This window comes from Anser brachyrhynchus, assembly GCF_964034855.1.
Source record: "Anser brachyrhynchus genome assembly, chromosome: 7".
NCBI classification, from domain to species: Eukaryota; Metazoa; Chordata; class Aves; order Anseriformes; family Anatidae; genus Anser; species Anser brachyrhynchus.
The window spans coordinates 31,137,232-31,164,626 of NC_137701.1; the positions used below are offsets into that span (position 1 = coordinate 31,137,232).

Here is a 27,395-nt window from a genome sequence, read left to right on the forward strand (position 1 = left end):
AGGCTGCCTTTTCTTCCAAGCTGAGACACCAGCAGCAAAATTCTGGGGACATAATGTTCAACACTCATAATTCTGGCTTCTTGCTTCTCTCCCCTGCAGTGGCTGGGAGAACAGGCTGCAACATCCAGCAACTAAAAAAGAAAAATAAACATGGGATCGGTGTTAAGATGATCGTATACTCTGTGTTACACATGCTACTATCAGGATCTGCAAATATTTGTGTGATCAGGCTCCACGGGGTTTAGAGCAATAAGGACTGCATTACTCTCCCACAACCCCCCTTTTCCCTCCCTCTCTCTTACTCCTCCACCCCTGCTGCTTCCCAATCTTCCCAAGTTTTGGGATAAAACATACAGCATTTTATTATTCAGTCAAAATATGAGTGACCTTGGAGGCAGAAGTGTCTGGCCAAATGACGTCCTAGCATTTGCTCAAGCACACCCTCTCCTATTCCACAGACCCCAGAGATCATTTGGGTTGTAGATTATATATATATATATATATATATATATGAATATATATAACTATTTTATTTTCTCTCTTCCCTCCAAGAGCAATTAGACTTCTTTTTTTTTTCTTTCTTTCTTTCTTTTTTTTTTTTCCCCAAGGTTTGTGTCAATGAAGAGTCAAAGAGTGAGATGTGAACCTGTGTAGAGGAACTTCTGGCAAAACCTTTGAAAGCTGTACATCTGTGTGAGAAGAGAAATGTCAAGAGTAGTTAGCAAAAAAATGAATAGCCCTGATCCAACCCTGTGATTCTTCTCCTGCCAAGTTCCCCAGTACTCACTGGATTATCCAGCAGAGCTTTGGCAAAGCTCTCTGTTAAAGCTTTCTTCCTCCTGTTTACCTGCTGTCCAGCTTCATTGGGAAACTGAGAGTTCAATAAGAAAAGGTCATTAGGGCTTCAGGTATCACTAGCAACAACAGGCTAGAGTCAAAACAAACCTAAACCCACCACAACAAGGTGGTATGGCCCCGACGCAGGAGGGACTGGGGTGGGCAGGGGAGAAATCAGTGCTCTGAGCTGCTCTTGTCCCTGCCTGTGTGGGTGTGGAGCTAGGCCTCCTTACAGCAGGACGAGGGCCTGGCACTCAGGAGCAGTTGTAGCAGGCTCCCTTCCAGCTCTGCAATGACCACTTTCTTGTCTCCCTGCCTGGAGCTGACTGCCATGTCCATGGTCATTGCAGGAAACCAAGTAGCTTTGCCAATGCATATCTTGCCTCATCTGTAATATCGCTTGGTCTTTGCTCATCTTCTCTCCCGTGACCTGAGTTACTCCAGTTGCTCTCAGCTAATCGGACCCAATGCCACTTCTGTACAGCTCAGCCTGCACACAGCTATCATTCCCTGAATTTTCTTCCAGATCTGACAGCCAGCCTGCTGATTTATTGATGTCACCTAAAAGATATATTGTTTGGGATGAAATGAGATATACACATGTATACATTTTAGGTGAACTGACTTGCCCCAAGTCTTTCCCAGACATAGCGTTCATATGTCCCTCTCAGATCCTTCACAGTACATGCCCCCCTCCTTTTTTTTTCTTTTTTTTTTTTCTTTTTTTTTTTTTTCCAAGAGACTCATACTGACTTGCTAAGAAGGCTCAGTTTATCAGTCTCCATAGAGGGACACATTGCTGATGTTTAGCTAGAAGGGAGCAATGGCAGCCAAGTCAAAGTGTAACAAGGAGCTTATACATTGGGAATAAAAACTAAAAAAATATTTTTAAAAATGTGCTTCTCAGTCTGTGTTAAACACTGTGGTGCAGGAAAAGCAGACAAGGGCCACAAAACCCTACCTATCCATCCCTGTTTAAATACTCCCCTTTCTTCTCTTCATCACATCTAGCCAGGGCTGCAGAGGGAGGCAACAATACTCAGCAAGCAGTATTTTACCAACTGCTTACTTTAAGATTGCTGATCCTATGTTACAAAGTGCTTAGGCACTCCAGGCTTACCTTGAGACCTGACTTGGTCTTCCAAGTTACCTCAGCTCCGGGGAATAAATTCAGCCGGTGGGAACTATCCCAGCTGCTAAATTAGGTAGACAGATTGAGTCTTTAACATGTAGCGGAGGCACGGGGCTGAGCTTAACTCCTCACTCACTGCAAATGAAGCAAGGTGCTCATAGGTTTAGGCTCAGATTTTGATCCTGAGATGTCCTTTCCCTCATCTTAAGCCCTCCTGTGCAAGGCAGAGCAAAACTAAGAAAAGTCAAGACCCACAATAAAGAAAAAATCTTATGCATCAGTCTTTTTTATCCACTTCCTTTGCTCATTTTCTCTCTCCTTTCCTTCCAGGTTGCAAAAACATTACGCAAGGCACAGCCTTGTATCTTTGAAACATGCCTAATGAGCTCCAGATCCTACAGCAACCTTAAAACACACAGTGGGAGAATATATTTGGTAGAGGAGAGCTTTCCGAGCTAGTCAGCAAAGACAGGAGATCCAGTGGTTGCAAGGTGAAGTCAGAAGGTAAACTAGAAAACGAGCTGCAAGACTCTGACTTTCAGTGTGAGGATAATTAACTGCTGCAAGAGATTCACTAAACACTTGGTGAAATCAAGGCAGGGAGTTGTCTTAAAATTTGCATGCTGGTTCAACCACAAAATTACAAGCATAAAAGTGGGAATTACTGAGTGAGGCTTTCTGGCCCATGAGAGGGAACAGAACAATTAGATCACTTTTTTTATTATTTTTTTTTCCTGGCTGTAGAATGCATGAATCTTCTTATGAAATAGGAATAAAACACACACACACACACAAAAAGACGGTGGATTTTTAAAAATTCGGTTTAAAACAGCAATTGTAGATTATCTATATCTTTCTGAAAGAGTGAGGGAGAGGGTATCGAAGGGCAGTTTAGAAAACTCCTGGATCAAAAAAGATTAAGATGGAGGCTGCAGGGATGAGAATGGATAGGAAACTTCTCTTTTTCTTCAGTACGTGTATATATTGTTCAACCAGAATCAACTTTTCACTAGCATCCATTTCAGAAATAGGGTGGGCTTCTATTCTATTCCCTCTCTCCTCTCTCAGTTCAGTGGTATGCATCACATACTACCAAAATAAAATAAATTCTGCTCTCTTCAGCACTCAGATTATGTTCCTTTTGCCATTCCCCAGGAGCCATACTTTCTGCAGTTTGATTTGATATATTGCTAAATAAGCTTTGGATTTCCCAACAAAACTTCTTTCCGAAGAGACCAGACTTAGGGCCCATTCAGCTATTCCAGCTCCTGCATGCCTGCTCTAATTTTGTGGTTTTGTACATGTGGATTCTAATGCAGTTTTCCAGGGCTCACAGCCTGTCAGGGTGCATGAGAGCTGGCACAGTCTGACCTCAGGAGAGGAATGACTTTGTGTTGATCACATCCCGGGTAAGGATTAGATTAGCCACACGCTAAGAATTTGATTCCCCCTAGGTTCTGCGTAGCAATGACTGGGTGTCTTCAGGAGTGACTTTTATTACTGTCTAGTTTCTTGTCAGATAATTTGGTTGTACCTCTAGATTTCTTCAGAGGATAAGTTGAGGGTGTTCACACTGCTATACTGGGAGTATCAGCTAGATTGCACCACGATTAGCTCCAAGGCTTTCCCGCAGACAAGTAATGTGGACAGACTGCATATTTGACCTCAGAATCTCTCCTACACGTTAGTATAAACACAATCACCATGCCCTTGAAGATGTCCTTCAGAAGGGCTCTGAGACAGACATGATCTGAAACATGTTTCACCTGCAGTTATATGTTGTGCTGCATTCATGCCGTTGCAAACACACCATCCTCTAGGCTAAGCTGCGTTCCATAGGAAAACCCCACACAAGTGCTTTAATTTCTGAGCCAAAGGCTTGAATCGGTCACCTTCACACTCAGGAAAGTTTCTGGCCTCCTTGTAAAGCATTCATTGAACCCAGGAACCAGCGAGGGGTGCAACACAAGAACACACCAATCCCTCCCGAGTCTTGCCAAAGAAGCCACTGGGGAGGTATTTGAGAACAGAAATGGGAGGATATAAACGTGGCAGTGCAGAAAGCCCATGGAGAGCAAAGGGAGATGCCTTTCCACAGCTGTGCAATGCAACAAGGCAATCCATAGAGAAACTCCATCCACTTATCTCCATGTTAGCATGCCCTGAAGGTTTAAAACAGATTAGTAGTTATGACAGACAGCAATTTATAGAGAAATATATTCAAGCTTTGTTTCAAGTTCAGGAGAGTTGTAAGCAGTACTGAGTTTTTCAGAAGCACAGATATATATATATATTTAATGAGTTACAAAATCAAGATGTGAGACTGAAAATCAATGTGACACTGAAATAAATTCTCTTCATGTGAGTAGTAGAATCTATCAGTTTTCCCAGAAAACAGCTATGCAAATAAGCAAGCAAGCAAGCAAGCAAGAATATTAAGATGATATGAGAGAAAAAGAAACTACTCAGGGGACTGGATTTATAATGTTTGTGTGTATCTGAAGGTGTATCTGAAGCCCATGATCAGCCAAAAATGTGTTTCCCAGAGCAAAAAAAGAGGTGAAGTGGACATCTTTTATATCAGTATGGAGTGGTCCTGATCAGAGCCACAACAAAGTTGAGGCATGGTAGATACCAAAGGTAGGCAAATATGCACAAGCCCTGGAGGATGCTGTGATTGTACCAGAAGAGGAACTGTAGACCTGTATTTTTAATTGAAAGGAGGAACACAATTTTGTATGCTATGGGTGCAAAAGTTTTTCTTTATGGCTGTGTTTCAGAACTACACAATTGAAGTCCTTTTGTGGAGGAAACAGGTACATCTGAATCCACCTAGACACAGACAAGCTAGTGGGAAATTGGGAGTGAAGCCAGTCTAGACTACAAAGGAGTTCAAGTGTCGTCACCCTCCTAGGAGTGTTTGGCTTCCTAGTTTTTACTGGAAGTTATCCTCACGATGCCCTAATGAAGTAGGGAAGCATTTGCTGTGTTTTTTCCAGACAAACAAAGCACTGAGTAGATTCAGTAATTACCCTGGGGAATTTCCTTTGTCACTACCCACACGTGTTTTCAACGTGATGTTGGTTTCTGGCTGGCCATGGGTTTACTTTGATCCACCAGGCCATCTCCTTCAGCCTGCACTAACCAAGAGCTGGGAGCTTTCCTTAGTAGATAGGTCTGCAAGTTACTGATGCAGAAAAGGTTTTATTACTGGATGTTAGTGATTCGTTCTGTGAAATTCTGAGCAAGGGGGAGGAAATTCTAAATCAATTATGTAGCAGAGAAAAAGGAGCAAAATTAACCAAAAAACACAAAACTTTGCAAATTAATCACTCAGATGATGATCTTTCTTTTTCTTTCTTTCTTTCTTTCTTTCTTTCTTTCTTTCTTTCTTTCTTTCTTTCTTTCTTTCTTTCTTTCTTTCTTTCTTTCTCTTTCTTTCTCTTTTTTTCTTTCTTTCTTTCTTTCTTTCTTTCTTTCTTTCTTTCTTTCTTTCTTTCTTTTCTTTCTCTCTTTTCTTTCTCTCTCTGTCTCTCTCTCTCTCTCTCTTTCTCTCTTCATTTTTTTTCTTTCTTTCTTTCTTCATTTTTTTTCTTTCTTTTTTCTCCTCTCACATGGACAGGACCCTACGTGGCTAGAGGAAAAAATCCCAATAAAAAACCTTGGTTTTGCCTACACAGCACAGTCTGATTAAAGGCCTTTTGCTGGGTTGTTATCCTTTTATTAGCATGAATCTAATAATAATAATATCACCACAAGTATATTTACATTGCTGATGCCAGAGGGCCTCCAGGCAACTTAATAAAATGCAGCTCAAAGAGTGCTTGATCATTAATAGGACAATGTGCTGAAATAAAACTGAGAGCAAGGGTGAACTAAAAGCCAGGGATCCATCTCCAGTGCATGTAGGCTGATAATAAGCCAGCTAAAATGTCTGTCCTCTTTTAGCAGCAGCTCCAGAGCACTGTGTATGTTGAACACAATGGATGTGTTAACTATTGGCATCTGCAAAATAAACAGATCCATATATCCCGGTCTTAGGCTTCTGAAAACAAGATGCTAATCTGTCTCTGCTCAGAGTTCTCTGGCTCTGGAATTTATCATGAGGCCAAACCCACTAAAGGGCAGAGAGAAGACCAGATCTAAAGCTGTGAAAGGCAGCAGACAAACTTCCAATATTTCAGGTGGGTTTTGATCAAACCTAGTTTTCTCTTGTCTTTCACTCTTAGCCAGCAAAAAGACAAACCTTGGGTACAGGATGATTTTGAAGGCAATCCCAGTTCCTTAATGACACTGATGTTTCATCTGACAGCCCTGGAAACTGAATATGGCCTGCTGTTATTAAAATGTGATGCAGCTAGTACATTTCTAGGCTCCATGTCATCCCTTCTTCAGCCCTCACTCACTGCTGTTGGCACTTCATAACACTTGAAATATTCCTGCTCAGACAAGGAGGAGTAGCTGCATGGATTAGATTCTCCAGCTGCATCTAGTCAACATCTGCCACTGGGCAAACCAAAGAAATGTCTCTGTCCAGTATGTCATATACTCCTTATCTGTTATGTCCATCGGGATGTGCTCAAGGTGAACTGTGTTAGTAACACAACCTTCTCTAGAAGTCTGCATTCAGAAAGAGCCTGTTCAGAGGTAACGGAGGTGGGGGAGACAATCTACATTTTCAGGAATAATAAAAAAGTAGATGGGGGAGACTTTCAGAAAAGGCAGACGCCCATGGAGCTGAGTGGAGAGGAAGCAAAGGGACATTGCTCCCGTGGAGATTTGGTTCTGTCTTAACCTCCACCTGCTGTGGACTTTCCCAGCTTGTCCTCCATTTCCCCTTGCCTTTTGGATCCCATCCCTATCCTCTGTGGGAAAGCACTGGCAGCAGACAGCTGCTAGGGATCAGATCCAAGAAGTGGCTCCATGCTCAAAGCCAGATGTGTGGCAACAGAACATGGATGAGGAGGCGGAGAGGAAAGGCGCTGGGACGGATAACCTTGAACAGCTGGGAGAGAGGAATGCTGGAGGAGCTGTTTGTCCCATGCCCATGACACAGGAGGCGGAAGGACGAGAACTGTACGAAGCTGACCTCTGATACCAGGAAGGGCCTCCATGTGCTGCTGGGGTATATGTGATGGCTGTCCAGGAGCCGAGTGGACACTTGACTCCAACCTATTGCATTATATGTCTGAAAAGAGGGGGAAGCGAGGAGTGGCATTTCTTGACTGGCATTCTTCCAAAGCAGAAGAACAATACAAGTCCATAAAAGTTCTCATATGTTGCTGCAAACAGAGTTGCTAACTGGATCACGACCCTGATCCGTTAACACTGTCGTATGCGAAGTGGGGCAGGCACCAGGCTCATCATTTGATATTGCTGCCACACACAGAGGGATCCCACCATCAGGTTCAAAAGATAATAGAAACGAGATTTTTTTTCAATATGTGAATTGATTCCTAATTAAATCAGGTATAATTAGGGAAGATGGTAATTACAAGACAGCTGGTGACTTTTCCATAATGAAATTCTGAGCTGCATGGATTGAAAACTGCTATCTCAAAAACTATGAACTGTATATGGAAACACTTTACATGTAGTTAGATTACAGATTGAAAGGGCTTTTATCAAAAAGCTTATGAGAACCAAATGAGTTGAAATTTGGAAAAAATCAAAATTAATGCAAGAAAAAAATCTAACTAGCAGTTGTACAATGTTGACCATTTGGATAGTGCAAAAGGGTTGAGTGGGAAATGCTTATATGAACTCTGGCTGCAACAAGCGTGGGACTCACCATACTTTGTGATATGTGCTCTATTATCTGAGAAAGACAAAGTCAGGCTCTACAGATGGTGTATTTTAAAGTACAGAAACATGATGAAAAGGGGCAGAGTTAAGGCTGAACTTTTCCACCATCCTTCTAAATTACCTCAAAGTTAGTGTTAGATAGACAATGTTTTTTTGCACAGGATGTTTTATTTTAGCATTAATCTCAAGTCTCTCCCTCCCCTTCACCTCCCTGGATCTCTGGGAATGAGAGCGGTTCTCACAGGAGTGCTTTCCTGTGACCCATTTGTCTAAACAAACAAAAAAACATAAAAGAGTCCCCACCTAAGTCATGTCATGCTAACTCAAACTATTTTTTATCTTCCCTGAAAGGAGAAGCTAAAAATATACATTGTTTGTTTGTGACAGATGATAAATGGGCCACACAGTCCGGCTTTCAGGGGGTAAGAAGCCACATCATAAATGAAATAAATATCAGCGCATATACCCCCATCTTCAGTAATCTCAGCAGATTTTATATATATAAATATATAAATATATATATATTATAAATTATTAAGGGCTATGTTTCTTTCCCCAAAAACTTTAGATGCCCTTGACTATATAGAGGAAAACAAAAGATGTCTAGCAGGAAAGTTCTAGGGAAAGGTAACCTGGGCATTTATGAGATCCAGGTCATAGCAAGGGACACTGGTATCAGTGAGTTGCACTTCATATCATCCAGTAGATATAAGGGAGGAAGGAAAGGTGGTGGTTTTTTTCTGCCCCGTGAGTTGTCTCCCTGTCTTTGATACATGTGAAAAGTAGCTGAACTCCGTTTACCCCTGTTTACTCTCCACCACACCCATTATCTCTGGCTCTGATTTGCAGTCAGTATCTCCATACTTTGGAGAACAGAAGAAGTAAAGTAGCAAGGTCTTCAGGGCAGGGACTTCAGCAGCTCCTGTGTGTGTGACACACGAAAGGAGTAGCATAAAGGAGGAGTGTTGCTGGGTCACTGCTGAAAATCTTGAGATGTGATTTGATTCAGTGTGAGATGTTGTATGTTGCTACTTGCCTCAGAGCCAGTCTGCTATTTAGTTTCACAGCTAATTCATGAGGAAGAACATGAGTGTCAGGTATTCAGGACTGTCCTCATATCATTTAACCCATAGTTTATTTGGAAAGTGTGATATACAGTGCTTGTTATTCCCTATCAGTTATGCTTTAGTTTTGAAAACGGTGACCATACAGTCAGGAAGGGGCTGCAGCATCCTATAACTCCGTGCCTGCATTGGCAAATGAGCCAATCCATTTGTTGAAAGGAACACAAAAAGACAGGCGACCAATCCAGGACTCTCTCTCCTCCACAGCCCCTTTTCCTCCCATATTCATTCCTTTTGGTCGGAAGGTCTTTTCAAATTAAAGAAGGGGATTTATGCAGTGATTTGGAAATAAAATAAAATTAAATTAAATTAAAATAAAATAAAATAAAATAAAATAAGTAAAATAGTTTATCATATCATTAATTTCCCCCCTTTAAAAATTTTCCTCCCCCTCACTACAGAACAATTAGTACTGTAGTTTCCCCTAGAAGCAAGCAACATCCAAACCAAGCCCTTTGTGTAACCACCGACCACTCTGAACTCATCAGCTCCCTCACCCCACCTGCCTTTTTCATCTTCCCTGTGGGAAGACTTTCTTATTAGCCAAAAGGAAGTTTTTTTTCTTTCTTTTCTTATGTCAGCATAAGGAATTAAGTGCAGCAGGGAGACTCTGCCATGTTAAAGGTCAGTTGCATAAGTTCTCTTAAATGGCAATTAAATGATTCTATGACAAACAGGATGCACTCGGAGTGCAGACATCAGCTCCGACCTTGGGACCTGGGAGAGTCTGGGAAAGAAAAAAAACGCTTTGGGAAAATAAACATAACACCCAAAACTGTAAAAGCAGATGAATCAGCAAAGAAACTCGATCATTTTCCCTACGTTGTTAGGGAAATGCAAAATGTAGTAACACTTTAATTTCTTGCTGAAAGAAAAACTGTCTGAAGATCAGCTGTTCATCCTACACAGTAAGAACAACCTGTCGAATTACGCATTGCTGAGCCTGTGAATGGTCAGTCATTTCAGCAATCTGAGGGCAGAAGAATCATATTAATTCCACATCTGGTAAAATATGCACAGCTCTGTGGAATGAGTCTGGTTAAGAGGTGATGCATGATTAGAGAGTAATATGTGAACGAGAGAAGAAAGAGCAGTACTTTCTGGGACGGAGAGGACAGGAGAAGCTGTCCCAAACTGATGCTCCTGGCCAGGGGTTGAACTGAAATCTCCGAGAGGAGTGTTCAGGGACACATGATGTTAGCCCCATGAAAAGAATTGATTTGAACCTCAGCCTCTTCTAGGATAGTCCCGTTACCCACTCACACCATCTAATTGTCTTGCATGTATCTATCTCAGCAGGAGACCAGTTAGTCTGGAGGGTTTCGTGATTAACTTTTTTTCCTTCTATAAGTTTTTGTTGGAGCCCGAGACCCTTCAGCTCTGCTGGACACCACTGCAGAAAGTTGAAGTTGGCACATAGAAAGGGCTACAGTGGGCTGTGTTGTGAATGCATAAAGAGCAGATATCCCGGATGTCTCATATTTTCTGCCTGGGTAAAACAATTCAGAAGCCAAGGCAAGTGAGACATACAGAACCCCAAAGAAGGCTTCAGTCAGACTAGGCATAAGGTGATTAGCTGCACAGACCTGGAAAGTGACAGTGAGCCAAGTGTTTTTCTGACAAACAAGATGCTGACTTGCCTTTAAAAGTTCACCGGGCACAATATGATGAGGAAAGGAAGGAAACAATAAAAAGCACCAAAATGAGGATGGAAGAAAATCCTTCTTGCCAGCTATTTCTAGATCTACAAGATCTGGAGTGGATTTAAGTGAGGAGAATCTCGAGACAAAAGATTCTCTTAAGCGGCATTTTCCTGAGAATGCTTGTGAGATGTATAGGCTTCCTCAGGTGAGCTGACTGGGAGTAGAAAGTTGGGAAATGAAATACAGTTTGGTCTATGACAGGTGTCCTTGAAAGACAGTTTTGAGTTCAGGATGAGAACAGGACAGAAAGGGGGAGAGGGTAAGGTATCTTCAGCTAAGTGAAAAAAGGGAAAAGAAAAAAATAAAGAAAATAGGAAGGGTTCCTTGGTCTTTCAGCAACAAAAGCAAAATAGGTATTCCTGATGGAAGGCAAGGAAAATCCCAGAAACAATCTCAGGGATGAGGTGGGTTTGAAATTTTAGAGGTGAGAAGGCAATCCAGGCTTGGACTTTCCTCTTCTTGTCTCCTCTCCAAGTCTTTTCTTGCCAGTGAGAGGTGACCTTGGGAAATATGAAGAATGGGATGGGGAAGCAAAATTCACTTGGCAACATCAAATTTCAGGGCTAGAAAGAACTGAAGAGGATCCAGAGGCTGAGTTCCTGACCTCAAGGAGACTCATGAGGGATATTTCAGCCACATGAATTCCAGCAGGCAGCGGGACATCCTGGCAGGAGATGCTGCGGAGAGGGAGAGACTGAAATGAAGGGAAATGCTCTTGCCTAAACTAGGCTGATTAATGCCTTAGGAACCAAGGGTCTGCTCTCTGGTTTCGCAGTGCACAGTTATTCACCAGTCTGTCCATGGCAACAGGTGAAAAATAGGCAGTAGACAACAGCCTGTAGGATTCTTCATAGAAAAGTCAGACCTAGCTCGAATCACCAATTCCAAAATTTCAAGGACAAACTGGTGTAAAAATTCTCCAGTATTCCTTTCCCTCTGGTCATATTTTCTAGGTTCCAGCCTGAGAACAGGAACAGAAATGCTAAAGAAGATCTTGTTCTTGTCTTGTGTTTTTCACGAAGACATCACTTTCCTAGTTTGCCAGCAGTGCTAGGAGGCTGTGCATGCAAACCTCTCAGGACTGAGCAGATAATAATAATGCGCTGCATCAGACGACACTTTGATCCTGACACCTGGCTCTGCTCTTGAGCCCTTTGGCTGACTGGAGCATCCTGGCAGCAGCAAGTATACAACTGAGGCCCTATACCCTGGGGATCTCAGTCCACAGTCAAGATCCTGTAGCACAGGAGTTCAGATTTCACCTGGGATGAAAGATGTGAGGCCCCAGCAAGAACAAATGCCACATTCAACTTCCCATGGCACCATTCATCAAAAACACCCTACAATAACTGTAAGACACTTTATTTTGTCTAGGGAAAAACAAAGTTTATCTGCATTAGACTTGCTTAAGAGCTGAAGAAGATCCTATTGATCCTATCTTTTGCATCCTATTGAAGCAGAAGAGAGAGTTTGAGTTAGAGGAGTGTAAATCAACAGGTCTGGAACATGGCCAGGACACTGGCATGTGCACCAGAGCTGCAATCAAACGTACTAGAGAATTTCTAAAGACCAGAGCTGGTCAGGAGCTCAGATTTATATCTATCAACCCACAGCAACCTTGAATACCAAGCAAGGGTGTTGGCTGACAGTTGATTCAAGGAATAAAAATGCCACCTTTAGTTACACTGCCTATAGCAACCAGTCAGTGCTCTGTGTGTCTCCCACCCAAGCAGCAGTCCAGTTTTCTTTATGGGCTTTGACAGGATTAGAAGACCTGAGGGTGAGGTTAAAGGTTTACTCTGAATCACGCTGGTGAAGTGATGGAGTTCTTGATCCTAAACTCTGGGGAGAGGTAGCACTTTTTACCTGGAACAACCAAAATAACTGGAAAAGAAAATTAAGCCACCTTCAGATGTAAGTCTTCAGGTCTGAGAAAGATTCAGCAGCCTCCAGACTACTTCCAGAATAGGAAAAGGAAATCCTTGTTTTAGTTATTTTCTTTCCAGTAGTTTAATGGGAGGTTGTTTTGGAACATCATGTTGATATCTTCTAAGTTTTAAGAATTGTTGCTTTAAGAATTGTTGTTATAGCCTAAGTTTCACAGCTATAGGAAAGGAAGGGTTTAGAGGGAGACTGTTCATTCTGAGACAGCTACAAGGCTATCGTTAACAATTTGTACATATCTAAATGGTCTCCTTGGGTGCATTAGCTATTCACCGCTCCTTCATTAATGGAATTTTAACTGTCCAGAACAAGTATCAGACAGAAACACTCACTCTGCAGATGGGAAACTGATGTAAAGGGCAAATTAAGGTAGTATTTTCCAGAACAGCTCCTGTTCATCTCAGTAGTGTTACTTCCCTGGTGATAATGTTCTCCTCTAAGACCTCACTCTGTGAGATGCTGCAGTTTCTTCTAAGTCTATAAAACAGTGACAACAGCAGAACAAAAATATCTCTTTGTATCAGGGAGGGAGAGTACTGTATTTACTGTATTTGCTGATACACATCAAGAGAAGAGAAGTGCAGGGTGGGAAGAAAGAGAAAGAGGCAGCTTTGTTCTTCCAGCAGTTTGCTCAACAAAGCCCAGACTGTTTCAGTGATAGTAGATGTTACATGTTTATTCTGAAAATTTATGGTTTAATTAATTTTGGGGTGAGATAGCGAACATGGTTCAGTGCCAGATCAGGTGAAATATGATCCGAGCATTTGAAGAATTCAAGCAGCTGAGGGGGGTTGACTGAATGGCACCTGAAATCCAATAAAAGCCAGCACAATGTGAAGCCCTGGTATCTTAAAGGAAGATCTTTGGAGATTTTAAATATGTCGAGCAGGGTGGCGGGAGGTGGGGGGAAGAGGGGAGTGGGCTAGAGTCATGTAGGAGTTCAGACTGCCACAGAGCCTGATGAAAATGGTGTTCATGTTCCTTGCCTGCAGCTCAGCAGCTGAGCTCAAGCTTCAGAGTAAAACTTTGAAATAGCATAAAACCTATAGGATACAAAAGCCAACAAAACACTGAAAGGGGGGGGGGGGGGGGTAGGGGAGGTTAAGGAAGCAAATAACAAAAACAACAAAAAATATGATTTGAAGTTCCTTTTTTTTTGCTTTCCCATATGAGGAAATGTCACAGTGAGTCAATGTTTGTAACTTTTTCTTTTCTAACAAGCAGGCTGGGAGCACACTTTTGGATATTCTTTTAAAAATATTGATATATCTCAAAAGGCCAGATCTTCAGTCGGGGAATAGCAGAACCTGAAGATTTAAGAAATACTTCAAATGATACAAGACTGATTGTCACATCCCCTGTGCAAATAACACTGTATGTATACATTTTATGTACGAACATGACCATATTTCATAGCTGCAGTATTCCGTGACTTCCACAGCTGTATCGAAGCATCTCACACTATTTGCCCTATCTCTTCTTCAGGACAAGGAAGTGACAGTTTTCACTGTTTATGAAGGAGGAACAAGGTCACAGGACACAGAGGATTTGAACAGTAAAAGTAAATACTGAAGCCCACATCGTCTGCAGTGTAAATTACTGCTCTAACCACTGCTCAGCTCTTCCCCTGAGCACAGGAGGAGGAACCTACAGTTCCAGTGTTGAAACAGGACTGATATCCCTTGGTTTTATCCCTGGGCTTTGCAACATGAACACAGTTGAGGCAAGAGCAAAGATTTATTTAAATGTCTCTCCAGAAATGCCCAGCTCTCCAGAGGAGAGTGGAGGGAACAAATTACGTGGGATTACCTATAGCATCTCCCTTTTTGCTGGAAGGGACTACATGGATCACTCAGGACAGCCTTTAGTATCTCAGCTCCATTACACCCTGCTGCCTTCCCTTTTGTGATGAGAAACAAACCCAGATTATCTCTCACAGAAACAGGCACTACAGCCAGGCATGCCAGGCCTGTTCTATAGGAAATGCTGGCTTCTGGAGGTGCCGTGGCCCTCTGAGATGCCTTGATTTAACTGGCAGCCTCAGAGCAGGAACGTAAGAACTCAGTCTCAGGAGAGTCTGTTTGGTTACCAGCAGAGCTTCTCCAAGCTAATGACCCACAGTATTTGGCAGGGAGGGAAAAAAAAAAAGTAAATAAAAAAATATTTCCTTTCCCATCTCCTTGTGGATTTTCCCATAAGCTCGTTAGGTTACAGCTTCTGCTGCATCACACATGTACCTTTTCATTTTAGTGTCTGGTCCTGACCTTTGCTCACAGCATTCAGTCTCCCATGCACACCCTGCTTACTCTCCTTTTGTAATTTATGACACACACTGTACACCCATTTCCTTCTGCCCTTAACTCTCCTGTGTGTGTTCTTGTTATCTCAGCTGCTCGATAGATTTGCCATATTCTAGCTAGCTTCCAAGCCTGTTCTCATAGCGGCCTCTCTCCCGGACGATATTCCACTATTTATGAGGGATTCAGCCCAATCTATGAATTCACACAGCTTGCTATGTCTCAGTCTGGCCTACAGCCTTCTCTCTTGAGCAACAGGGAGTAAGATCTCTACAGTACTCAACTCTGCTTGGCTTTTGGGGGTTATAGGGTTCATCCATTTTTTTGAGGCTGCCAGTCAATTTTTATTATTGATACTTTCCAAATTGGAAAACCAGAACTCTTCCTGAAAGGTCTGCTCCTCCACTGGAGGCAGGTGACATTTGCTTTTCTTTGGTTAATGCTTCGTCTATTATTTTGAGCTATAAATGTGAACATTGCTGAAAATGCTTCTGAACTGCTTCCTGAAAAGGTTCTTGTCAGTCTGTGCATCTTTAGCAAAAATTTATTCCTCCTCCACTCTGGATTTGTAGAAAATCATCACAATGTTCCAATTGCTTCCACTGAATTTCAGACTCTGTTTTGCCTCCCCAAGCCAGCAAACATCTCAGACTGCTTCCTTCCTTGTGGGAGAGATGGGGCACAAAAAAGACGTCTGGAGAACCCTTGGCTCCTGCTGAAGGGCTGGGGTGCAGGAGAAGATGCAGCCAGGAGGGATGAGGGGGCATGGGGTTGCTGAGTGAGGACGCGTAATTCAGGGTGGTCAGCCAATGACTCCAGCAGGTTAGAAGCATCTCTTACAGTGGAGACTCATTACCTGGGCAGCAGTGGGTTTGAAGTGTAGAAGGGAGATGGGTGCTGTGATGACACCTAACCTTGCCTTGTTTAGGAGCAGAAAGGCAGGAGGAAGTGGGATTCTGCAGGTGGACTTCTGAGAATCCCACTTCCCCTTTTCTCTTGCTGTTATGGCTCCTTGTCACATAACTGTGTTGGTCTGAGGTCTCCGCTGCCCAATTTCCAGTTAAGAGTCTAGTGCGTATGCAAAGGATCTGATGACGGAACAGTGACGAGAGTACTTGCTCTCCTTACTGCTAGCCTCAGAAATCCCGGTCCTCCCCCATGGTCTCCTGTTCTCCTCTCTGCCCACAGATGAATCCTTGTGTAGCACAGCTGTCTTACTACGACTGGCCAGGAAGGGATGAGGATCTGCGCAATGGTTGTGTAATTCTGCCCTTGTTTATCCAGATGGCTTTTCTGTGGCAGAAGTTATCTGAATGATGAATGCATTTTCCTTTTAGGACAGGATCCATTTCCTGGGATGTGTCACCTGGCTCTTTCTTCTCAGGTCATTTCTCTGAGCCTCTGAGCAGCTGTCTCACATTTCTGGTGTCTTTTGGAATTTAGCTGAGGTTGACTGCAGGCTTTGAGGTACAGGATAGGAGTGGGAGAGGAAGAGGAGGGAACTTCCAGAAGCAGATCAAGACATAAATACATGTCTGCACTTCAGCTGTAGGTGTAACTGGAACCTACAGAATGGTACCCAAGAGAGCTTTGATCTTATTACCTTGTATACCTACATGAACAAAGCCACAGTGGTGCTGGCATCAGAATGATAGAAGATTGAGCATCTAAGGAGGGTTGAGGAAGAGAGCAGTGAAGACTAAGCTGTTGTAACCTTGCTATAATACACATATCCCCCCCAGTTTCTTTCATGCTTCTGGCCACTTCTCTCCTAATAAAGCTCATTGCCATTTGCCTTACTTGCTGTGACAGTGTACTGTTGACACATCTTCAACCTGGCATCCACTATAACCCCAAAGTCCTTCTGGTGAAGGCTGTTTCTCAGCCACTTGCTTCCCAGACAGTACCTACGCATGGGTTTATTCTGCTCTATGAGTACTCCTCTTTTCTGAATGTTGTAAAGTTCCTATTGCTCCAGGCCTCAAATTTCTCCATCTTACCCAAAAGAACTATGATTTGTAACATCAAACATTCCACCTAATTTAGTATGACCTGCAAATTTGATGGGGATTTATTCTCTGTCATCATCCAAATAACTGATTAAAACCCTGACCACTGTACAGAATCTGGTGGTACTCCATTATCTGCCTGCCATCGTTGGTGGACACCAAGCCAAGGAATGCCTCTACTTGAACCCAACACTTCAGACAATTATTTTACCCATCCAACAGCTTGATCATCTAGCCCGTACTTCCTCAGCTTTGGAACAAGAATGCTGTAGCAGATCATATCCAAAGTCTTAATATATCAAGGTATATAACATCTGCTGCTCTCTCCTTATCCACATAGTCAGTCATTTCATCACAAAGGGCAATTGGGTTGGTTAAGCCTGATTAATGCTTGGTAAATCCATGCCGATCATTCCAATTTCTTAAAATGGAATTTATTAGATTTGATATCAGCTTTTGGCTTTCCATTTACGTAGAAGTAAATTTAATCATAGATGTGTGTCAAGGAAAACTTCCAGAAACCTCACATCACCTCTATTCTCTAAAAATATTTGTTTATGTCTCTATTCCATGTTCCCATCAATGGAACAAATTAAGAATTACATTTTAGAGGCCTCTTCTTTTGTCTGTGTAGACTTATTAAGTACCACTAAATTAAACATTTCAAACTCCTAAGAGGTTATAGACAAAGGTGCCTACTTCAATACTGTTAAAACAAGCTACTGTAACAACTTCAGGAATATAATTCCCTGACTTCCTAAAAACATTGGAAAGGTCATAGCATGTAAGAGAAGGGGGATTTAATGAATCTTACTGACAGCAGCCTTTTCCTGTCCATTTCCTGGACACATGTGATTGTCATGATTCCATTTTAGACTCTGACAGTAGCATATGGTGACTCATATGCAAGAGGCAAACTTCCTCCTTCCCCACCTCTCTCCTGCACCAGTGATTCAGGTCCCCAAGCACTGAATGCTGGAGCTCCAGTTCTCATTCTGTTAAATCAAATTGACATTTTCTTGGTTAATTCAGTGACTTTAAGCACTGTGTGTTTGCTGGAGGAGCTTTACTTATCTACAAAAGGCATGGCACAAATATAAATATATTTGAAATTCACCAATACAGAAAAGGTTATTTCAAGCTTTCTCTAGGTAATTCAGAGTAGAGGAGAACAGCCTGTATGACAACACTTAAAAAGAACATCACTTCCTTTCACAATTAGAAGAAATTAGAAAGACATCTGTCACCTGGGATTATTATTTTGATTCTTGCCTTTATTTTAATCATTATTCTTTTAAGAAATAAATAAAATCACAAAGAAACTGGTAAACATCCCACCACTTTCCATTGATAATGGCTCAGTGCACTGGTTTTGGTGGACTTTCAAGCTATGAAGCAAGATGGAAAATTTTGTTTTGGTTAACATATTAATCATGGAATGGAATTTTGGGCTGTCTTCATATCTGCTTTCTTCCCTTTATGCAAATATATATTTGTCTGTATTTTCACTTGTTATGGTTAGTTTTATTCAGGGCAGGAAAATCCAAGAGGACGGACAGCACTTCCAAGTTGAAAAGCTTAGAGGAAGCCACATTGCAAACAAAGCTGTGTTATCAAAAAAATAGCTCTCTGCAGAAGCCACAAACTGAAGCTTCAAGCCTTCCACTGCATGGGTGACCACTACTCCTACTAAAACCATATGGCAATAAAACAGCCATCCCAAAAATAAGATGTTAGCTCCTCATCATGAACTCATATTTTCTCTGGTTGGTTCTGGCACAGAGAGGGGAAGAAATGGATCTAGTATCTTCTGCTTACATTGTTAGGCAACACACAGTACTGTTGGGGAGCCAGGTGGCTGCATTCAGAGGCTTACTTCCAGATTAAAACCATATACATGTCAAAAATAACAGAGCCTCTACCTATGCGGCCTTTGGGAGATGTGCTCATGTTCCGGATCTGGTTCGCAGAGCCAAGTCCCTGGAACCAGTTTCATCCACAATGTCTGTAGACCCACAGCGCAGATGGGAACCAGTCATGCTCACCCCATACCCAAGTTTTCTTGCCCAAACAGACAGCTGACTTGCTCCAGACCAGAGCCAAAGGAGCAACCATCATGTGGGCAGTGCATACGGTCAGTGAGTTAAGCTCTCATTTGAATTTCTAGTCTCATCCGCTCAAGAGATTACAGGCAAAGCCAAAATCCGCTGTGATACTCTTGCCAAGGGTGAAGGAAATCAATAGGCTGCAGTATAGGCTTACGCATGGAGACATACCAAGTGTGCTTGGATGCATGTTTCCCAAATTAAACAGGGGAAACAAGCAGGTCTCTGTTGCAAGCCTGAGAGTTGTTTGCAACATGCTCTCCCTGTGCTTGTCAAATTGCCCTGGCTGACTGGAACTGTGCCACCTGCAGAAGAGCACAGCAGTCCCTCAGCCTCATCCTTGCCATCTTCTTCCTCTCCTTGCGGGAGGCAGAACTGATAGATGTATCCTGCTTTGAGCTAAATCCACAATTGCCACTTGTCCCTATGCTGCAGCAAAGACAGTTCTCACAGGCTGTTCCTAAATCACTCAGCAGGCTAGAAATGAAGCTGGTCCTCATAGCACAAGCAAAACTGCAGAGGTCTTTGTGGTGGTGGTGGGAAACTAGAGCATCCTTCTTTCTGTGGAGCAAATGTAAATATTTTCTAACACAGGAGAAACCCAACCCATGGCATGCAGGTAGGAGTGCAAAAACAATTAATTTTGCTATTTACATCAGTCCCAGAACAGAGGCAGTCAGTAAACTCCTCCTAAAATATTAAGATCTGGGATGCGAGGAGGGAAGCTGCAAAAAGATATGATTCTTGTTGGACAGTTCAAGGAAAAACAACAACAACAACAAAATATACCAACTTAACAAGCAAAAAACTAATAGAGAGGAAGAAGAGGAAAAAGCTACTTCTTTTTCCGCAGCTTCCCACTCAGAAAAGGAGCTGGCATCTTAAAACTGGCAACATTTCAGTGTCCCCTTAAAAGGCTGCATTCTTCTTCTAGGCTAAGAAAAATGAAAAAGGCTATGTGTAACAGCACCCTCTGGTGAATCCTGTTGTAAAGAGTATCCCTGGCCCTATAGATGGAACGAAGGTTACAGCTGCAAACCATCCTAGAAGAGGGCTATAAGTATAGGTGACACTTTGAAAATGGGAAGAATGGAGAAAAAAAGAGACACTCCCACCTAGAAGGAAAGAGCACAGATCCATTTGATTCTGCCAGGAATCCCCAGCTGTGCTGGCCTCCTGTGATACATCTGTTGAAGCATCTCCGATTCAAACCGCTGAGTCTCCTGCGTTGGAGAGAGAGGCTATGCTAATATTTCCAAGGAACTGGCTTGCTCCCCCTTTTCCTTCTTGTCCTTTTCTCCCCAGCCCATGGACCAAGAGACTACCCAGGTAGACGGGGAACACGCAACGCGACACATTCAGCTGGAGAATCCGTTCCACAGACCAAGACATTGCTGGAATTACCCAGAGCTAATTTAGGCTCTGGTGAATGCAAAGTGTGTGCCAGAAGGGGAAGAGCACATGGAGTTTGCCACCCAAGGTGGATTAAACCAGCTTGGAAAGTTTCACGAGAGAAAGCATTTCTTTGAGACAGGCTGAGCGGCTGGCTGGTAATTCAACCATGAGAAGATCTGGCCTGTACACAAGTCTGCAAATAATACATACGCTTACTCATGCATTTCCATCTCAGAGGGGAGAAGAAAGTGGAGAAGGAGGGCAGCTCAGTGCAGGAACAACAACGTTTCCAGGAGCAGAAAAATGCTCTGACTGCATACCCATATCCTGCGCTTTCTAAAGGTATTTTAAGGCCAGCAAAAATGTGTAGAACAGGGACGGAAAACCAGCACACTCCCCTCACAGAGCCTCTCCCAAACGCTTCTGCTGAGGCACCGTGTCTAGAAGCAGCAGGAGACTCAGCTCCCAAATGTAGGTCTGTTCCATCATCTCGGGGTTATAGTCAGTGTTTCACCCTGACTCTTCCATGCCCCTCGAAGGACCATGCCCATCTCCAGCTGTGCAGAGCTGTAGCACACTCAGCTTTGCTTGGACAGGTCACAGCAGGAGGACTTGGGCCCACATGGGGACAAGCAAGCTTCAGTTTCAGCTTTCTCCCCAACACGGCCCTATATGCTTGCCTATGTCTTCTTGTATGCAAACAGTGCGCGTGCTCAGCAAATCTGGGCTCAGATGCATTCTTAATCCCTGTTGTAGATACAGCTGTAGAGTTTAGGATTTGGCACCACAACTCTCGAAACTTCTTGTTTGTTTTTGTTTTTTTGTTTTGTTTTTGTTTTTTCTTCTGTCCACTGCTGCTTCTGGAATTTCTACTCAGCACAGACAAATGCTCTGTGCACAAAGACAACTCCTCGCATTACCAGGACGGAGAGACAGTGCTTACCCTAATGGGTGTTAATCTGGTGTCTTGCAGGGTTCCACAAGAACCTGGATGGCTTGGAATCTGGTGCCTCGCAGGGTTCCACAAGAGCCTGGATGGCTTGGTAGTTAACATCAAGCTTTGATGTGCTGGTCCCTCTAATAGATGTAAAGTTTGCATGGAGAGCAAGGTGGTTGCACAGGTAGGAGCAGCCAGAGGTTCAAGGAGAGGATGTTCTCAGTGACCTGCTGCCTGCCTCGTTCTCTGCCAGCCTCCAGCTGGAGTGCAACAGGCAGCACACACAGCTCTCCAGGCACCCTCCTGCAGTGGTGTAAGGGTTGGTCTTCTAGCAACCCTTCCTCTTCCTCTTTCCTCTCTGAGAACTCTCAAAATGTTTTGTTCATTAGTCATCTGCCCTCACACCCTAAATCTCTTCTTGCTCTTGAAATTATACATTTTCCCCAGGTATGTGACCCTTATCCCTGAGTAAGGGCTTTTACTTTCTCTTGGGATGGGCTTCATCCTGTCTACACTAAGGAGGACGACAGGGATAGCGGCCAGAGTTGATGCTTCAGAGAAAGATACCAGGAGTTTGTCCAGGAGAGGAATTGGTTTCCAGCACCAAAGAAAAGGGAGAAAAATAAAATTGTCTTTTATTTATTTATTTTCACTTTGGGAGCATTTAGAGGCTGCAGTCAAAATCAAAAGGTTAGTTGTCATGAGTGTTATGCACACAGAAAAGCAGTGTAGGTCTGTCTGCTGAGGATTCCAACCAAATGAGAAACAAGCTCAGAAGGGAAGAGTTCTGCCAAGCCCTCCAGGAGGTCAGGGAAAGAACCAGAACCAGAAACTAGCTTACTTGTTCTCAGTCAAACATCTTTAAGGGGTCACCTCTTCCATAATCTCATTTTTTCACCCCAATGCACATTCCTAGTGGTAGATGTTCCTCTTACCAAAAGATCCATGCTTTCTGAAAGGAGTGTTGCACTTGGCAAAAGATACCTAATGGCAGAAAACTTGTCATTTACTCATATTTACTGTAAAAGCTGTTTGTGTGCACGTGCATCTGTCTACAGTCTCAAGTATTAAGCAGCACGTTCAATTTCCCACCTTTTTTTCAGTTTCTCCTTACAAGGGGATCCTCTACATCAGATCATAGCACCATCTGCAAAATATGAGAGGGCACATATGAATAATATGTTGCTCAGCTTCCAAGATTTTCCCTTCATTCACTGCTGAGGACAGCAGCAAATCAAGAGATCACTTACCCATTTCTAGCATTTTCTTTCCTTACCCCTGCAGAAAGAGTAGGTGTGTTTGACTGAGATACCTACAACGATGCTAAGGAGGTTTGCAAAATTCTGTGGTTGACTTGATAACTGTTCCCTATTCAACTAAGTACACAGATGAGTCATGCAGAAATGCCGAAGGGTAGATAATATGGAGGCTAACTTTGTTCTTTGAAGAGCCTGACTCTATCTGAGAAGAGAGGACTAGCAAAAGCCAAACCCCTCCCATACCCAACAAAGAAAGTTCCCCACTGAGCTATATCTAAAAGTAGGTGGTATACACCACTAACAAAGCCTCTCTCATCTCCTGCTAACTCCAGACAGCTGCCAGATGAACCCTACTGAAAAAGAAAGCTTGCTGTCTAACTCTGCCTTCCTTTATAGATGCCCCAGTTGCCTAGGCTCACCTCTCTCACCTCCCTGTTCCCCTCTGTCTTTAATCAGCCTGCCATTTAACTCACCTGGGATGCAATTAACCAGGAAACTCCACTAAAGGGTTCATTACAGAGATAAATCCCTATCTCCAGTTTTGAGTTTACCCGATCACAACACTAAACCTCCCACCAAAATGGCCTTCCAGCTACAGAACTACTTGTCCCATAAAACTGTGAGCCTGAGGTTTGGGTTCACAGCACTTTCCCAGGTGTGAGAAACACTGTCCTACATGAAACAAGACATGATCAATGACTGTGTGTTGTAACTCTCAGTGGAATAATTTACAGGCACAGAAATCCAATTTGATCCAAGAACCAAAACAAAAAGCTCCATTAAAAATCAATAGAGAGTTAACTACCTCTCCATGTTTTGCACAGCACAATTTCAAACTGAACACCTGAGTATTTACTATTCTAAACCAGCTACATCCTTTCAAGCTCTCAATTCCCCACAGAGTGCAGGGCTTATAAACATTTCCACCCCATTTTTATTCTCAAAGGGGGCAGCTCAGGCACAAAGAGGTGAGAAATAGGTGTAGGAACAGAGCCCTGCCCTGCCAGCGTGTTATCCAGCATCCAAGTTATCAGACAATACCGTCTCCTCTGTTTGTTTTGCTTTTGGTAAAATAAAGTATTTTTACAAGTAATCAAGGGAAGAAAAAAACAAAACCCAAACCTCAGAAGGCATAGCCTCAAACTCCAGCATGTTACAATAGCTAGGATAGATCCTTCCAGCCAGGGAAGGATCATATTGCAGCTAGCAGAACTGCTGATGCTATGCCTGGATGGGTCCATTTCTAAACCCTTTCCCTTCATTCGGTAAGGCAGAATTGCATCAGCATCAGTCACCCTACCCATTTCCATACTCCACATGACATACCTAAATGCCATTTTCTTCCTTATGATTATGCTTTATTATTACAATTACATCAGTGCCTGGAGGCCTTGGGATAGACCAGATCTCTATTGTATTCATTGCTGAATTTACACAATGACGTACAATCGTGGCAACGAAGTTCCTGAAGCGCAGTATGCTGTGAGCTGGAAAGGCATTTGGGGTAATAAAAATGGGAAGTTAATGATAACATGTTCCCAACCAAGACATGGTGAAATCATTGTGAATTCCATTATGGGTAGGTGATTTAGCTTCGATGGTGCATCACTGCGGGGAACAACCTTGATGTAAGTGTCATAAAGCTTGGCACAGTGTCAAAACCATATGCAATAAAGCCACAGGGCCAAAGTGTTTCAGCAGAATCTCTGTGGACCCTTCCTACCCCTTCAAAGATTTTTCCTCTACAAATATCTGTTGTACAAACTTTGCATGAACATCATAGCTGTACTAGAGCTGGGACACCAGAGAACTGGGACGAAGATTCTTTTTTTTTTATTCTTTTCTTTCTTCTTCTTCTCGCTTTTTTTTTTCTTTAAAAAAAAAAAAAGTCTTCTGTATTTCCTGGCTCTTGTGGATTGAAGTCACACCCCTGATGTAACTTCATTGCGGTTCATTTTTCTTGTGGTCTAATTAAATCCGGCTCCAGACGGAGTTGTGTGTTAGCAACAACGGGAGGAGGAGGCAGGAATCCGGAGATCTAGGAATCGCCAGGAATGTCATGGCCTGAAAAGTGAAAAATCAAAGTGGAGGTAAAGTAGCCCAGGGAATATAGAGGAAGAAAGTAAGGAGTGGAGAAATTCCCTAACCAGTGTAAATAAAATTGAGTTGCTTATCAGAATATTGATAATTCAGGATAGATTTGGGTGTGGTAGAGGAATGTGAGTTCCTCCAGACTGGAACACAACAGCTGTACTCAAGGTCCCAGATGAGTCCTTGCTGTAAACGCCTTTGACGTTAACAGAATTACATCAAAGAAGTAAATCCCATAGGAGGCAAAATCAAGTTAAGGGCTGTGTGCTGATGAGGTGAAGGCTTCATTAGGAATGGAGATGGGAGGATGGTCCAAAAGAGAGCATCTGAGGGCCATCTCAAGGACTGAGTCTTTCTAAAGTGGTACGGCTGTATTTTAGGCAGCTGCTGGAAAGAAAGGAAAGGATAGAATTCTGACATAAGGCCTCCGCTTTATTTTGGACCCTGGTTCACAAGCCTCTCAGTTCTTGCTGTGAAAGTCCCAAAACCCAGGTGGACTGCAGAACCTCATCTGCCAGAATAAACAGAATTTTAGTGCAGAAAATGGGTTTTCTGTGTCATGGATCTTTAATCAAACCTTTTTAATACTGCTCAGCTGTTGTATTTATTGAATGCTCAGAGCTGACCTCCTGTGAAAGTAACTGCTTGGATCTGCAAAAATGGACTCCTAATAGCTAGAGTAAAGCAGATGAGAGAGTGGAAAACAATGTATTTTGTTGCATGTATAGCTCAATCTCTTTGAATCAAGAGTTGGCTATTCAGAAGGTGTGTATCTGCATATCAGCTCTTGCTGGGCATGTCTGCACTGTGCAGATATCTCCGTGCTGTACTATCATCCCAGTCCTAACATGGTGAAATACAGGGTGTAATCGTTATTGACCTGGGAGATGTAGGATTTGTGGTGGTTAAGAATGACGAAGCCAAAAGTCTCTGTCTCCCTCCCTGTGGTGAAGATAAGATGATGAAGTGATTTAAATGCTGAAGTGGGATTTAAGGTGCTTGCTTCTAACGCAATTCTCTGTCCTCAGTGTCTGATAGTGGTAAGGACTTGAATGGAACATGTCCCACATTGGTGAATATTTCTGCTTCTTCACACCTGTCCCTATTAATATCTATTTGTATCCTATTAGCTCCTAAGTAAGCTATCATAAGAAGAAATAAAAAGGTAACTGTCACAGAGGCAGACCTACAAACCACGATCCTGCATCCTGTCTCAGAGAGTAGAAGAAAAAGAGAGAATAGAAGAAACAGAGTACATCTGAGTCTTCTGTCCCTTGGGATCTTCTCCCAGCTGCCACAGTTGGTAGTTCAGAGATTCCTGAGCTGCATCTTGCACCTGGACTTGAGACACTGTTAATTACACCTCTTGTTTTCCACAGATATCTCTTCTGTCAACCCGCAGAGTAACAAAGCACAGTCATAAAAATACGGTGTAGTTCTTGCTCTGTGTTGTTACCTGTGATCCTGTGACGGCTAGTAAAGCTGTCACAAATACTGGATACTTGTAAGGGAAAATAGATTCACATCACCTCAGCCTGAATGTCTGAAATTAAGCTGTCTAAAGCTGAGCTAGTCACCTAGACTCCCTGTATAGGTGGGGGAGAGAAACAGATGCCTTCCAAGGGCTTTCACCTATGTCTGAGACACATAGCCCAGGATGAGATGAATTGCCCCCTGAGGGTGCATATCTATCTCCACAGACAATGAATGGAGTCTGGAATCCTAAACATCAATGCCAAAGAAACCATTTTGCTCAGTACAAATGAAAATACATATTTATTCAACAAGAGCATAGCTAAGCCATCATTGCTGCCACAGGATGTTTACCTGGGTTCAAAACATAACTGGAGAGATTTGGGAAAGAAAATAACTTTTCTGAAACACCACTTCCAACTCATTGAGAGCCACAGAAGACAGGAGGCAGGAATGGTGCTCAGAGGAAGGTTCACAACATGTTTGCACCATCCTTGACATCCCTTGATATCTGCTGGTCAAGGATGCCAGCACAATTGGACCTGTGGTCTGACTCTGACACTGCTGTAGGCCTAGGGAGGGATGAAATGATCTTATCCAATCCACCTGAGCATGAATGACTTCCTGGGAAATTCCAACATTTCAAAAAATAGTTTTGATTTCTGATTTTGTAGTTAAGAAGGACAGACATCATTTCCCATACACTGGACACTACTGTTTGTTTTTCATTATTTATCTTTTTGGGGGAGACAGATAGGAGAAATGAAAAGGCCTTTGTTTGATTCTTTCTGAAGTGAAAAACAAAACCAAAAGAAAAAAAAATCAGCCAGCTGCTCTGAATCTTGGGAATTCCAATGCTACCGTATTGGATCCCAGGAAAACTTGGGGAATCCCTACCATTCAGGGAAATCCCCTACTCCACAGCAGTTTCCTGGTGCCACTGGTGATGCCGGGATCAAGCAGAGTTGCCAAGAGCTCAGCTGCTTTCCGGCAAAATGCTGAGTCTAGGGAGGCAGGAGTGTTTTCACCAGCAAAGCTTCTGGCTGCTCAGAGGATTTGTGTTGAAATAAGCCACTCCCAGGAGGTTCTGAATCAAGGAACATTGTCTCCTGCACTGCCCCAAAGGTCAAAGTTACTGTAGAGAAGAAAGGCAAAAAGTAGGAGGAAAGACAAGGCCCAGGAAACAGGGGAAACTTGTCTGGAGTTACACAGCATGTTGGGGTTAAAGTCAGCAGTAGGACCTTCATCAGCTGAGTCCCAGTACAGTGCCTTGCCCACTGTCCC

The 27,395-nt window shown here is 42.9% G+C and overlaps 1 long non-coding RNA gene across 1 annotated transcript; it reads right to left on the reverse strand.

Moving 5' to 3' along the window:
- LOC308198448 lies at nt 1-24,447 on the reverse strand. The gene is made up of 3 exons (XR_013953928.1): nt 22,539-24,447; nt 20,072-22,435; nt 1-131 (listed from the first exon to the last, which is right to left on the reverse strand). It is a non-coding gene; the product is annotated as an uncharacterized lncRNA (long non-coding RNA).
- Between the last annotated feature and the right edge of the window lie 2,948 nt (nt 24,448-27,395).